Below are 12,801 nucleotides of genomic sequence, written 5' to 3' on the forward strand. Positions count from 1 at the left end.
TGGAAAATAAAGGAAATGAACAAAAAAGCTCTCCCAGGAGAATTATATCCTATTTAAGGAATCTCCTGATATGCTGGGCAAGAGGCATTCACAGTAATCTCAGAATAGCTATAGACTATTGACTGTTTTTTAACTCACATTCTTCCCTTTCCAGTGGAACAATTTTTGTGTGAATGTGGCTTTTCTGTCTCTGTTCTACCATCATATATTGGGTGTGTATGGGACAGATAACTTGTCACCTTAGTTAAGGTCTCAAGGCCAAAAGGAGGCACACAAAATCCCAATGGAGTTATTGCTACTTATTAACTGGAGATTCTGTACTTTGAGTGGTATTTGTTCACCAAAAGTTACATTTAGTTGTGTCCAAAAAAAATCATTTTTTCTATCCAAAAATTCCTTAAGGTATTTTGAACCACTGGCCTAGATAAAAAAAGATTAGTTTAGAGAGCTTCCAAGCTTTATCATCTTTACTGGTACAGATATATCCTGTGCTATACCTGAGTGAGCTAGGATGCTCATTGGGCCCTTGGGATTTATCATTTGCATTTGTGGTAACAAAGAGAATTTTTTAAAATATATAACTAGCTTTAACAAAGAGCAGAATTATCCAATCGGTATTTGGGTTCATATACCTAATGGAAGGCTGGTCAAAGAGGCTTAGAATAGAGGAATCAACAAGGGAACTGTAAATGGCTTGCCCACAAGAACTACTGTGAATCCAACCAGGTGAAATAATTACTTTGTACCAGAGAACCTAGGACGATCATAAGGAAAAAAGTTTTCTGAGCAAAGCTGCACACAGACACAAATATAACTGAGAAAGGGGAGAGTTAATTAAAGAAAGAGAGAAGCTGAGAAACTGGCATTCTCAGTCAAGAAAGAAATGATTTAGTGGGTGTGGGGAAATGGGAAAGAAAGCAAGACAGGAAGTTTTGATTATACATGCCAAGTACAAAGTTTGAGTTGTTGGATGTGGATGTAGTGATGAGGTCCAGAGTGAGGCCGTAATACTGGGTGGTCAATCTAGGGTGAAAATCACTTGGTTGAGTGTTATTGAGGCGGGTAAGATGATGTGAACTTGAAGAGTTACATTGATAGCCGACATTAATTTGGAAATCATGAGAATGGGGTCAGCTGAAGTTGATTGGAAAATATATATGTGACAATCTACTGAAGTTATCCACAGAGATGGAAGGAAATTGTGTGGGGTTGAATGATAACAGTGATAAGTTGAACAAGGTTGTAGACATTAAAATGTATAGCATTTAAATGAAAACTTTTTTCAAAGAAGGGAAACTTGGGACACTGGCTCAAAAGTTATGCTGGGAAGGAACTAGCACAATATTTTCATTTATGCTTTCATATGAGTTGAAGAAAACCAGTTAATTCAGAATGACCTGATTATCACACAAAAGAAGTGCCTTTTCTGGAGACATGATATAATGGGCAGGGCGATAGGTATCTGGAGTAAAGTGTATCATCATTATTCTGTGAATTATTGATCAAAGACATCCTAAGTACTAGACTTTGTATTTTATTTCTTATTGTAAAAGTGATTTTTTAACTGTGAAAATCAAATGCGGATGTTACCCAATCCTTTTCTTGCTACCACAATCACTCATGAAATACACACATGCGATGCCCCAGGCATCGTCACAGTTAATGATTTTGTGCATTGGGATTTTATAAAGCAACAGCGTTGTGCTTATTTTATTTTACAAGTAGAATTACTGTCCTTTTATATTTTACACATATCGTACAAGATATGCACACATTTATAATTCAATCATGGAGAGAAAAATAATGGTGCCTTAAATACTTTAATTAATGCTTTAAAAATAAGCATTCCAAAAGGAAATATTTTTAAAAATACACGAAATATTGATAAGACTATATTGGAGAGTAAGGGTGAAAAAAATCAAAATTGTTTTTTCAATTTTTTAACTAATGCAATTGTATACAACTTGAACTCTTATTATATGGTTTCTTAAAAAGATTTCATTAGTTATATTAATAAAAGTTGAAATTGTGCATGAGAATATTGGTGGTTGATTAATTAATTGCATATTTTCAAAAAAAATTGGCATTTGCTCTGGCCAGTGTGGCTCAGTTGGTTGGGCATTCTCTGGTGCATCCAGTGGTCACAGGTTCAATTCCCATTTAGGATATATGCCTGGGTTTCAGGCTAGATCCCCAGTAGGGGGCATTGGGAGGCAGCTGATCAATGGTTCTCTCTCATTGATGTTTCTCTCTCCTGCTCCCTTCCTCTCTCTCTCTCTCTCTCTCTCTCTCTCTCTCTCTCAAATCAATAAAAATATACTTAAAATAAAATTGGCATTTAATGTATTTTCTTGATTTTTAATATACCCTTTGAATTATTAAAGAAATCATTATTCTGACACTTGTTAAACAGTAAGAAAGGCTTTATTCAAGACTATTGCTATAGATGTCAAGATTACCACATAGGGGAAAGAGCTCAAGCTCAACTCTAAATACAGCAAGGACAAAGGGGATTTCTAGCCAATGAACAGGTGTGTGTTGGGGGGTGGAAAACAACTAACAGGAGACATCAAAGGTAGGGGAGATTTTGCTAAGCCTACTTAACAGGTTTCATAGTGAAAGCAGACCAGGGTTCAGGGTAGACAGATATTGAGGATAGGGGATTCTCTCTAAACTGATGTAGTAGTATTGTTGATACAACGAGGCTAGGCAGGCTTGAGGGCAAGGTCCAAGGACAAGGCTGGTCTAAAAAAAGGCTAAGAGGAATCTGACTACAGTTTGGTAAATAGAGTTTTTGTGAGAACCACCACATTATAATGTAGCTATAATTTTACTAGTAATTGGTACCTAGTTTAAAAGCAAAGGGTTTAAACTACAAGCTCCTCCACACCGTAGACCTGGTTATAACTGCAATGTTGATTAATAAGCTTGCATGTTTCCATGAGTCTAATTTGATATTTAGGAGCAATTTTATTACTTGTCCCATTTTATTACTTCTTTATCCCTCAATGCAGGACAAAGTATAAAAAGACTCAGTATTGTATTTTGTTGTTAACAAGCTACTAAAATTGTGTTCCCATATAGTGTTGCTGTGCTTGGTGTTTGCTGGGAAAATCATAGTAATTTGTTCTTAACAAGTCATAAAATTTATGTTCTCCATGGCTAATTTGAAGCAAGAATGTTAAATAATGTAAGCCTTATCCAGAAACCTAATTAAAATTAACACTTCAAATTATATATTTTTGTTTTGTTTTTGTTAAATGTACTAAATCATTTTCTGGAAATTTGTTCCTGTTCACCCTTAGTGATTTATTTGGTCAAAACCCTGAACTAAAGCTTAATATCTACATGCAGTAAATCACCTAAGAAATGACACAAAGCTATTTTGATGTGACTAATCCTTTCCTAGATACCACCAAAATACAAAAGAAAAATTACACAAGTAATTCTCAGACTAAACTTCCTACATTTACATCACTTTAATAGGGATATACATCATGCTTGAGCTGAAAGTGTTATTAACATGGATGAAGCAAACCAGAAACAGCTTGGTAGCCCATTCTCATGATGTCCTGTGGTACATGTTTAGAAAAGACAGTGTTGAGTCTTTAATCAAACACTGTCAAAATATTGTGTCTCTTGCTTTTCTTAGGTATAGGTGTAATCTACTTTAATTAAAATGTTGTATTATTTTAAATTCAAGTCCCTAGCATCAAAATTGAAAATCAGTTAATATAGCATAGCACAACAAATACATTTATAGTATTAAACTTTTGAATTCACCAAACACTTTTAACTAGTTTCCTAATTTCAAATTGATAATTAATTCCACTATGCTAAACGTCTTCCTTCCCAGGAAAAAATAAAAGTAATTGCATAGTTTTAACATAGTGCCCATCCAACTGCTAAGATAACTTTCATTTTTATTTAGCATTTAAAGCTCAATACCCATTCATTGGACAAATTAATGTGGTTTTTCTAATTCTTTGAAACTGAGAACCTGGGAGTAAGAACTTCACTTTAAACATATTAACTCTAAATCCCTGTAATTAATGTTCCCTATTCTGACCTTATCAGGATTGTGTTTTTCTCACTTCTATCTCCATTCCAATGGGATAAGAACAATAGATCATGTACATGACATTTCAGTTATCAGTTGGGAAGATGAAGAGTGTGTTGATGTGATAAGAATGGGAAGTGGGAGATTTACCAATGTGGGTTTTCAATGTACTAATTAAAGCATTCATTTAGATGAAAAGTTAGATAACTGGCAGAATCTAAGAGTCATTATTGCAGACAACCATTGTAAAATTAAAAAGCAAGTTGAATCAAAAACATTTTGGCTTTGCTCTCATTTTCGTATCAATTTATAAATATATGGCATCTTTAAAACCTGGTTTCTAAATTCTAATTTTAAAACTAATCTGAATCTGATACATATGGCCAGAAAAAATTGTAAAGGACTTTGAAATGAACAACAATTATTAGTGAACATTCTGATTAACTTATCATCCAGGTTATCTCCACTAATTCATAGCATTATTATCATTACACATATTAATTTTTTTCTATATGCAAACAAATTCTTCCTAAGAAGGGGCAATTACTTTACTACTATCATGTGGGAAAAAGCCAATTACAACTATTTGTAAATTCATTTTGGCATTTCTGATTTACCTATATATGTGTAGTACTGAGAAATTTCATTTGAATCAGGTGTATCCTTTATTAATTAATGAGTTAAAAAATGGTTTGCACATGTTCATTTCATATTTGTATGAGAGCAATGAGTTTATCTTTTAAAAAATACAACACCCAAATATAGTATTTATAGATGTAGCCAATGTAAAGTCAAATTAATTTCGCAATTTCCAAGAATTTTCCTGGAAATTGCAAAAGGGAATCATACTCAGCATACCAAAATTTCTTAAAAGTCTACTTTCTCTTTCTTACACACACACACACACACACACATACACACACACACACACACAGTAGGTGAGAGAGAGAAAAAAAACTACCATCACCTCATAATTCTCCATCCATTCTCTAAATTCTCCTATCCCCATCCATTATTCTATAACTCTCCCTTTAGGTTATTTCTCTCTTATCTACACTTTACTATGCAGTTTAAACATGGGGTCTCTGTTTCTCACGCTACTACACCTCACTTTTTATCACAGTTTTCCACAACAAAAGCCCACCGGTTAATCTAGTAAACAACTCTCCTTTGTTTAAATCAGGGAGGTGAAGCTATTCCTATCTATGCATTAATTATTATAACTATTCTGTCATATAGATGGCAAAACAGTTTTGGAAAATGCATAGAATATGAAAGTAGTTACAGTTTATGTTATGGTGTCAAGGGGTGAGAGCACTCTAAGAGTGAAGGGCAGAGGGTCTTGTCATGGGAATTTAAAATCCAATGAGGTACATGCAAGTCCTGTTGTATTCCTCAAATATTTTTATCACATTATATTTTTTTGGGAACAACACTGATAGGAAAATGGACTTAGTTTTGGTTAACCTCTGTTTCCCCTACAAATTCTATTCAATTCTACTTGGGGAGCACCTACAACAGTAGAGTAAAGCAGTGCTTCCTTTGTTCTGTTCTGTAAATTCATCATCTTATGTGCCTACTGCTTATTTAATTATACATAAATTACTCAAGTCTCTACAAAATAAGGAATGCATTTTTATAAAGTTTTTAAAGAGCCATGTGCTCTATGTTGAATATACTCTAGTTAATTAATCCTCCTCCACATAAAGTACAGAGTCCAATCAATATTTTTATTCTAAAAACATCTCATCGTGCACACACTAAAGCGATTGTCCAGATATTTCTTCTGCTGCAAATCATCTCCATCCTCCCTCCCCTTCCCCCATGGTCTATTAGGCAACGTCTAGACAAGTGGGTTATTTTGTTCAGTTAACACTGGATATTTGGAATGCAAAATAATAATCTTCACAGGATAAAAGAAAGTTTAGTATCTAAGGGAAAATCTCCAGTGAAGCTAAGCTAATCCTATTTGATAGCTAGTTTGTAGCATTAACTTCCTGAACTTGATGTCGCTTCTCTTTATATAAATGTGTTCTACCTGTGTATGTTTTAGTTATCTTCACATAGCCAAAGGCTGTGTTTAATAGCTCGTCATCAAGCAGAATCATAAATCTTTCTTTAGTGTGTGTGTGCCTATGTGCATCTGAATGTCAGCGGTGGGGTTAGAGGAAAGAGAACAGAGCAGGCTTGTGTGGCAGGAAACAGACTAGTATAAATATGCATTGCTGGGTGGTTAACATAGTTTACAAAAATGAGAACAAAATAACTGTGACATGTGCCTCTAAGGTCTGCGAAATCAAAGAGTTCTGGGGTGATCACACTCCAAAGTTAGATTTCCTTTTCTTTATAAGACTTAAAAAGACTGTTTTAATAACTGAAAAATACATCATTAGACTTATTATTTTCAAGTGCAGTATCTTTTAAATGGGCCTTTCTGACTACAGACTATCACACTTTAAGTCCATTCTTACCATTGTTCTCTGAGTTTTATGTTATATTTCTTATGGCTACACACACACACACACACACACACACACACACACCCCTGATGAAAATCATCTAGTCTAAGACAAATGTGTCATCCACCAGGAATCTGTCTCCTGCACCCACTAGAATTAATGGTTTGACCACTACAATTGAACACATCATACCTGCATCATATTTAGTAATGTAGGTGTCTTTTTAAAGAGACTGTTAGCTACTTACGAGCAAAGAGTATGTGTTATTTATGGTGATTTATCAACCCTTTCATTCTTTATCCTCCATTTGTGTAAATAAAGTTCACTGAAATGGTTAAAGAACATTTAAAGTAATTTATCTCATTTACAACAATTTCAACTTTTTATATGTCCATTGCAACACATATATTCGGTTATCTCCAAAATAGTACTTTGTCATCAAGTACATCTCTATGAATTAAACCTAACCAGCTTTTTACAGAAATACATTTTAACTGTTTATATTGTTGAAAGAAAATACAGAATGAGCCCTGGCTGATGTGTCTCAATGGTTGGAGCATTGTCCCATACACCAAAAGGTTGTGGGTTCTATTCCTGGTGAGGCCACATACTTAGGTTTCAGGTTCCATCCCTGGTTGGGGCTCGTACAGGAGGCAACCAATTGATGTTTCTGACATTGATGTTTCCTTCTCTCTCTCTCTCTCTCTCTCTCTCTCTCTCTCTCTCTCTCTCCTCCCTCCCTCCCCCCATTCCCTAAATATCAGTAAAACATGTCCTTGCCTGAGGGTTAAAATAATAATAATAACAATGAAATGAGAATGCTTGGCAATATTCACATTTAGAGACATAGTTTTTAAACCCTAGATTCTATGGAAGAGCAGTCCTTTCTTTATGGAAAAGAGAGGTTGAGGATGAATAGTTAGTATGACCTTTGACTCTTCCTTCACTATCACATTGGCAAAGTCATTTGTTACCATTATAGGAGTTGTACCTGAAAAGCATTGAGCACTTGAGAAAAGTGTGAATCATGTTGTTGCGGTTTTTTGTTCACTTTTACTGCTGCTCCTCATTCTCATGCAACTCTAGATTACCTTCTAGATGGGAAAAACAATATTTTATTCTTTTTTGTCCCCTCATTCACAACACCTAGGAAGTCCATTACACAGAGTAAATGCTCAATCCATGTTGTCACATGGTATTGTTCTAAATCCCTCCTAATCTTCTTCTTTATCTTTTCTTTTTGGTTTGACTCTTTTATCTTGCAAAAGAAATGACCTTTCCAGATCTAAACTGTAGGGACCTGTGGCCACACTTGCATATTTGGCATATGCACTCCCAAATTCTTTGCAGCATTATTTACAATGACCAAGACATGAAAACAACCTAAAACTCAGAGGTCAATGTTTCATGTTATTCTTTTTTTCCTATTAGAATGTCAACTATCCACCATGTAGTTATTGGGTACAGACCATTAAGCCATTAATTGTTTTACTAAAGATTTCATAAATGATATTCTGGAAATTTTTTTATAAATGTCAATTTTTATAAATTTATCTAATTTTTTTCGCCAATCATCTGGTATTGCAAAATGTTTTCTTTGCAATGGCCAATTATATTTAAACACAACTAGGATAGCCACCCATATTTTTTTTTCGGCAGTTAAATACATCATGGTGGAAATTTTTAATATTTACTTGTTTTTCTTCTAATTCTAATGTCTTTGCAAAATAATTCCTATAAAAAGGAACCAGCAGGTCATTTCTAGAGTATTCCAAGGGAAAAATATGTCTCATTCAGCAGTTCCCTATTATGTGACATTTAAATGAAAAACATTGACATTGTAACAATATTATGTTAATATTGTAATACCCTCAAATGAGATAATTATATTTTAAAAAACTAAAATTGCTAGTTATTATACAAATGACCTAAATACAGTTAGTATTTTAAAAATCTATACATATTTTGAAATATGATTTGGGATAAAATATGTATACTCTAAGGAGAAACTTACCTTCTCTTTTACCTAAAATGCAATGGCCCAATCTTTCCTGTGGGATTTAAAATGAAGAAAGCACATAGATATAGCCCTGACAATCTCATTTTCTTATATAGTAACAAAAAAACTGTACTCTCCAAATTGATAATAGTGCCTAGGAAAGAAGGTTAATTATGTCACCAGTTAGTGGTGATGGTTATCTGAGTATAGAGATTTTTCCACCTTATATGCGGTTTGAGCCAAGTGCATGACCATCTCCTTCAATGGGGTCACTTCCCCGAATAAATTTGATTCCCATTTAAATAAATTGAAGTGAGTAGAACTACAGTAGCTGTCCTCTATATCAAACCGCCCCTTCAAAATATTCCCAAGTGATGCAAATGTAATTTTGTTAAACACTACTTAAGTAATAACTCAACCTACATATTGATTTGCCTAGACTCGGGTATTCACACAATGCAAATTTTTGGTCATGTTTATAAACCTTGCATCATGTCAAATAAATCCCTGGAGAAGAGTCAAGAGCCATGTATTATATGGTAAACAAAATGAGGTAACTGCTTGTTATCTGTAAGACTGGGAGATAGATGCAAAATCAGGAGCTGTTGTTATGAACATCCTACATAGATTTCGGAAGGTTGAGCATCTGGTGTTTAGGTCTCTTAGTAAACATAGTCCAGGCTTTTATGAGCTTGAATCACTTCCCCAGCTTTATTACGTTGTTTTTTCTGCACTTGCTCTTCTGTAAAACAAAACAGGAAACTATGAAATAATCTTCAAAAAATGACTCAGTGAAACGTAAGTTGTGTTAGTATACTCTAAATATACATGTATATACAATTTGAAGCTTGATAATATTTACACAGTGGCTCCAGAATGTCTTTGACAGGCAAGTTCAGGGTTGGAAAGTGCGGGACTCTCACTAGACTAGGAAATGCACCACATTTTATGATGTTTTAGGGGTGCTTTAAGGGAGAAGGCTGCAGCAAATTCTGGGAGAGCTAAAGCATGTTCCCATTCAGAAGTAAATAAAGTGGCTAAGGAACAAACTTAAAAAACAAAAACAAAAGGCACTCAGCCCAGGCCAGGGGCGGGGCTGCGGGGCTCAGGCAGGAACTAGGCCTCCGCTCAGGGCCGGGAGCAGGTCCTACTCCGTTCACGGGCATCCACAGGCCTCGGGTGGACCAACAGCGCTGCAGAGGGAGCCCCAAGGAGCCTGCAAGTGTAACTGCCAACCCCTCCCTTTGAAGGGTGTCCATACAGCACCCGGCCCAGAACCCAGTCAGACTCTGATACTTAGGACCGAAGTAAGGAAGCTGGAGATTCAGTCCAATGATAAACTGAACAGGAGGCCCCCTGACGACGATGAAGAGGAGAGGAAGCACAAAGAGAGGGGGGCCCACAGGCACCATGAGCATCACCACCACCACCACCTCGGGTTTCTCCAACACCGAGGAGGGGCGGCCCCTCAACCAGCTCATGTGGCAAATGGCTGGAATGGGCACTGCCCACCACGTCAGCGCCCTGGCGTCCATCACCCGAGCTGACATTGGGCAGCCCTTTGCTGAGGCCAGACTCGCAGTCTTCATGGAGCTGCCCACGCTGCAGGGCAAGCAGGAGATTTTCGAGCTGCAGCTGATGAGGCTGAGACTGACTCGGGCCAGCAGCGTGAACTGGCAGCATCTGTCAGAGCTGACTCCCAGGTTCCGGGACGCCGACACCTCCGTTAGCTAGAAGGAGGCCACGCTGTGTGGGAGGGACTCGTCCACCCGCACGTTTATCTTCAGTCCAACGTAGAGCATCGCAGCTAGACTGCGGCAAAGAGCAAGCGCCTCTCCAAGGACGAGCTGCAGTAGCTGCATCTCTTGCACCCTGTCTGGCTGTGGTTGGCTGGGTGCTGGGCACGGAGGCGTTGGTGCCGCCCTCCATCGCGCCACGGATGCTCGGATGCTCCGGAGACACCGGCGCCTCCTCACCGAGGAGCATGGCTTTGAGCCAAGTGCACGACCATCTCCTTCAACAAGGTCACTTCCCCGAGGAAGGATGGCCTGGGGAAGGCCACGCGCAGCGCCGTCTCCGTGGTGAAGCAGTGGGCATGGCACGGAGCGCCAAGGGCCTCAGGGTTGTTGGTGTCCCTGCAGCCAGGACCTATCTGATGGCAGACCACGTAGCAAAACTGCTGGTGGCCAAGGCCCACGGGCATCCCGAGAAGGTTTTCCAGGACCACCCGGACAGGCTGCAGGCCCCAGTGACCCCCGGAGGGAAGAAGTGGTAAACTCTGAGGACACTGGGGGCCTTGATGGGGAGCCACCTCACAAGCCTCAAAATTGGAGCCGCACAGACAGAGAGAAGCAAGATGCCGGGGAGGAGCCTCCGCAGGAGCAGGAGCAGGAGCAGGAGCCTGAGAAGGAAGAGCGTCTTGGCCAAGGAGTTGGACCTACTTGACTGTGCCCTGGGGATACGGTGTTGCCTCTGGATCCGATAAGTGAACTTCTTACTTAACTGACCCCAAGTTTCATTTCACTTCAGATGTGTACCTTCTTTTTTAGCCCTCACTCATCTCTGCTGAAGGACTTCTGAGGTCTATTTATTGATGTTCCTGTCCATGATTAATAAATACATGTCTTTGCAGAGATAGAAAAGAAAGAAAGAAAGAAGAAAGAAAGAAAGAAAGAAAGAAAGAAAGAAAGAAAGAAAGAAAGAAAGAAAGAAGAAAGAAAGAGAAAGAAAGAAAGAAAGAAAGAAAGAAAGAAAGAAAGAAAGAAAGAAAGAAAGAAAGAAAGAAAGAAAGAAAGACACAAGACTTTAAAATTGCTGTTGGCTTCGTTCTTGTTACACCCTTCGATTTCTCACAGGTCTCTCCACAAAACGTTTTGAGGTGCCCTCTTCCTCCAGAGAGCAATGTTGATATTGGACTGAGTTCTTCAGAGCGTCATGTTTCCCCTTACATGGCAATCTTCCTGAACAGAAAACTCCCTCTGCCTAGAACAGAAAGAAAGAAAGGAAGAAGAAAGAAAGAAAGAAAGACACAAGACTTTAAAATTGCTGTTGGCTTCGTTCTTGTTACACCCTTCGATTTCTCACAGGTCTCTCCACAAAACGTTTTGAGGTGCCCTCTTCCTCCAGAGAGCAATGTTGATATTGGACTGAGTTCTTCAGAGCGTCATGTTTCCCCTTACATGGCAATCTTCCTGAACAGAAAACTCCCTCTGCCTAGAACACTAATTATAACCCATCACTCCATCTCCGCCACGTTTTACAAAGCGAATAGATTCATACTTAAGGTTCCAACTTAAACACCAATATTTCTTATAAGCTTGCTAGGTTAGGTACCCCTCCTGTTGATATATACATGTGCTTCTTGTTACTTCTCACATTATACTGAAACAACTTATTACAGCTATCTAATGCCCCATTGGACTATGAGCTTCTGGAGAAGAGGCACTATGTATTTTAAACATTTTAATAATAGACTGAATCCAGTGAGGGTAGAGATAAGAAATGGCTCTTTCTTTTTTTCCCCTTCTTCAAACTAGTGCCTTAAAACATTTCTGATACTCCACAGCTTTGGATGGAATCTTTCGCAATAAATTTCAGTTGAACAAGCCTCATTTTAGTAATGGACTCATTTTGATATTACAAAGTCCAGTCCAATTTAAGTTTAAACTTAAATCTCACATATAATGGAAACCTCTCCAATTGCCAGTGCACAGTGCAGCTATGACCTTGCTTGACCAGGGGACTGGTAGTGGGAAGGCAAACATGGTCTCTTTTTCTTTCTTTCTTTCTTCTCTTTCACACCCTCTGCTCCTGGGTCTCATTTCATTCTCCAGTGTTTTGTTGTTGTTTGTTTATTTTGTTTTGTTTTTTAATCTTCACCTGTGGATATGTTTTATGCTGGTGTGTGTTTCCAACATCTAGAAGGAGTTTCAGGAATCTGGAGAAGGGCTACATGTAAATGAATAAAGAGTCCAGAGCACCCATTAATGCCAGGGGTCTTAATTCAGCATCTAGAAGCGTTTTCAGAATCTGGAAAAGGGGCTGCTGTAAATGATTAAAGAGTCCAGAGATGAAACATAATTTTGGAAGGCATTTTGGGGATCCAGAGAAGACTTAGCTAAAGAAACCAAGTTCTCCTTGTCTCTCTGGACCCCTTGCTTTTTATTAACACAAATTGTTCTAAAGCAAGGTAGATATACAGATCAAAGGCAAGGTTTAGTATACAGAATCCATTGTCAGATTGGGGGAACTGCCTATAGCTGTTCAGGTGTTTGGCCAGCAGG

General features: G+C 38.0%; 1 pseudogene; it reads left to right on the plus strand.

Moving 5' to 3' along the window:
• Positions 1–9,883: 9,883 nt before the first annotated feature.
• LOC106697162 lies at positions 9,884–10,793 on the plus strand (annotated as a pseudogene).
• Positions 10,794–12,801: the final 2,008 nt, after the last annotated feature.

Source organism: Myotis lucifugus, unplaced genomic scaffold (genome assembly GCF_000147115.1).
Source record: "Myotis lucifugus unplaced genomic scaffold, Myoluc2.0 scaffold_51, whole genome shotgun sequence".
NCBI classification, from domain to species: domain Eukaryota; kingdom Metazoa; phylum Chordata; class Mammalia; order Chiroptera; family Vespertilionidae; genus Myotis; species Myotis lucifugus.